Raw genomic sequence first — 3458 nt, forward strand, 5'->3', positions numbered from 1 at the left:
TACAGGGTCCCATGGCAAAATGTGGCAGTATTCACATGTCCTTTTAAGTCCCACTGGACTCACTGGGGCATACAGTAATACACACACTGGGGCATACAGTAAGGATGCTCTGGATTCTGGGCTGGCCCAAGACCTCCTGGCTCGTGACATAGCATGTGAAATGCAGGCAGGGCCCATGAGAGGGAAGTGCTGGGAATAATTTGTACCCGGTTCCAGGATCAAAAAGGGGAACCAGGAGCCAAAAGAGGGGCTCAGAAATTTCCTGGGTTCTTATATTTTCCTATCTCACCCCAACTCGCTGCCTGCTTGGAATGCTGGAGGAGCTGCTGTGGGTGTGCAGTGGTGGTGGCTGCTGCAAGCCATATGTGCCAGGCTGAGGAATGCATATGTGACACTCCTGAACACAGTGTCAAACCTGAGAGGAACTGGCCCCTGAGCCATTATACGACCAGGGCTACACTCACCAGGTACCTCAGTGCACACACACAGTGCATTCGCTCCAGTACTTCTGGTGTCAGCGATTCGGCCACCAGCCTTACAAGCACTACCGGTCTAAGGATTTGCCTAGAGTCAAAACGAGTTTAGCTCACACTTGTTCCCAGGCCAGAGTGGTGGTCCAGGGAAACGGGGTCATGAAAAAGCTTGAAGCTTGGCTCAGCAATTCCTCGATCCGAATCTATAGTTTTTTCTGACAAGAGGGGGAGATATCAGGTTAAGACAAGGGTCTCTCTGAGGACGATAATAGGGTGAGGAAGATAACAGGGTGATAAGCAGGTTAGGCTCCCCCTGCCCCCCGCAACCATTTTTTTTTTTACTCCTGGGAAAAGCAGGACAGGCATTCAGCGTCAGCAAGACCATGGATGCTGAGGATGCCCACTGCACATCATTTTAAGGCCATGGGGGGAATGCCCTCCACAGGAAACTGCAAGATTCAACTGGCTATTGAATCTTCAGTTGGTACTGAAGCATTCAACTCTGCTTCCTGGGAGGGGAAAGGCTTTCCTGAAGGACTGGCAATGCCCCCTTAATCTCCCTAGAGCAGGAACTCTCAGGTAACAAATTCCCAGTTTTTATCCCCTTCACTGTAAACCTTCCAGAGCAGCTTTTTCTCCAAAACAATCTATAGAATACATGTGCCACTTTCAGAATTTCCAGTCCTCTCTGAGAAAATATTAACAACATGACGTAATGAACTCTGAACTCTTCTCCTGGGAGAAGTGGAGGAAACAAACAAACAATAGTTTGGTGGCAATTTCTTTCATGTCCCAGGACTCTTAATGGCATCATACAGCAATGGCTGGAAGCAGCAGAGCAAATTTGTTGTCTCCACCCTGAAGAACCTGGGCATGGGGAAGAAAACGCTTGAAAAGAGAGTCTCTGAAGAAGCTGAATATTTATGCTCAGCGTTCAAATCCAAAGAAGGTGTGTTGCATTGTTGGGGGTGTGCGGTTGGCCATCTCATCGTCTCCAGAGGAAAAATGCTGGCATTTCTAATATCAAACAACTACTCCCTCTTTTTCCCCAGCACAGCTGCCACTTGTTTCCTATGTGCATGTAAGGGGGCATTGCTGCCCTCCCCCAGCTGCTTGTGGGGAATATTGCAGTCCTGAGGTGATGCAGCAAGAGGTCCATACCACTGAGGAAGTGCGTCCTCTTCAGGACTGGGCAGTTGTGGGGGCAGTAAACCGCAGGGGACAGGTCGAACACTTAATGCCGCCTCAGAGCTGGGGTGGGAAGGGGGTTGAAGTTCGATGTCTCCTTCTCCACCCTGGGGATTCAAGATGCCTCCCAGGGAGGTTGTAGCTGGTGCCCATCAAGCCTGGCCTCCCTCAGCTCCTTCCCCTTAAAGGTGCCTTATCACAGGTAGGCGGGCTCTTTCCTAGCCACTTTTCAGTTGGCCTTCCCTATCCCCTCCCTGTCTCCTCTCTGTTCTCTGCTCCTGTCTTCCCCTTGGCTGCTCATTTTTGTTGGCTGAGGGAAGCCCTTACAAGTGCCTGCTTTGCTTGCCTTCAGGCTTGCAAGCTTCCCAGATGCTGGCCTTTCTCAGAGTTCTTTCCAACCCACCCCCATGTAACTCTGTAGATGGACAATGCAGATTCATTATACCGTATTTCCTTAAATAATCAGACTAGGGTTCTGATCTGCCCAGGAGACGTTAGAATCTTTGCTGCTGTCTCCACTGCCACCTGGACCTAAAACATGAATACCACCCTTCCTACTGTATGATTGTAGACATTGCAACAGGCCTAAGTACTTTCTGCAAAGCCTCTTATAGAAACTAGGTTCTGCCTCGGAATATCATCCCTTTAAATGCAAAATGCATACAATCTCCAGGTTGTCTGATGAAAACGGGACACCTGACAAGGAGAGTAGAATGAGCAGAGCACAGAAAATGTGAGGATGCAATAAGAGAAATGAAGAGGCAGAGAAGGAACAGCAAGATTGTGAAAAGAGTTAAAAGCCAGATAGTCATAGTGAGCACGGACAGGGGATAGGAAGGAAAGTAGTCAAGAAAGCAAGTGGTAGGTTTTGAAGAAACAAAAGGATGTTCCATCTCAGACAGAGAAACAGTTCCAGGATTCTGAGGATTATTTTCGGTACAAACTCAGGGGAACTGGTGAGGCATGGTGGGCATCACTGATGCCCTGTCTGAATGGAACCGCACCCCAGATTGTGCCCAGCACTCCTTTGTGTCTTCATGTTGCAAGGGGAGATCCGTAGTGGTGGATAAACGGCCTCACAGGAATCTTGTACCATGGAAAGAGAATTGGCAGGGGGTGCGTAATCATTTCCCCACCCCCTCTGCCCAATTGTTTGTCTGTCCATCAGTGCAGAGTTGAGAACCTGAAGGTTCTTGGCTCCTAAATGCAGAGGTGCTGGGACAGCTCAATCTGGCTTCAGCTGTTTGGGATTGAGAAAGGTCACAGGACAGGTCCTGACAGCTGCACAGGAAGGGTCCTTGGCTGCTCCCGTTTCTGCTGAGTGGGGGTTCCAGTCAGCATGATCAGAGACCCAGCTTCTAGGGATTCTTCCTCAGAAAGGCAGAGGGCCCAGAGAAAAGGGTACCTGAATGGCTACCTAAGTGAGTACCAGGGACGATGAGGGGGAAGGGAACTATGCCGTGGACAGGTGCTGAGTGTAAACTCTGGTAATTTCAGTAGGTCAGCTACACCCTACAAGACAGGAGAACAAACACATTACAGAACTGTATGGCCCAGAGTGGCTGAGACAATGGAGCCTCTGGCCACAGCAAAAGTTTTGATTGAGGCAAGGGTTAGGGCAAGGAGCAATTTCCTGATTTAACCCATTTTTGCCTTGCCCACAGGTGTACATAGTTGATCCCTGTTACGTAAATGCAACGTTGGGCACAAATGGTTTTAAAAAAAGCTCTGAGGTTGGCTTGTAAGAGCCAAAAACCATTCTTCATGCTGCAGTAGCTGAAAACCTGCCTCAGATTG

Source organism: Tiliqua scincoides, chromosome 7 (assembly GCF_035046505.1).
Source record: "Tiliqua scincoides isolate rTilSci1 chromosome 7, rTilSci1.hap2, whole genome shotgun sequence".
Classification (NCBI taxonomy): Eukaryota; Metazoa; Chordata; class Lepidosauria; order Squamata; family Scincidae; genus Tiliqua; species Tiliqua scincoides.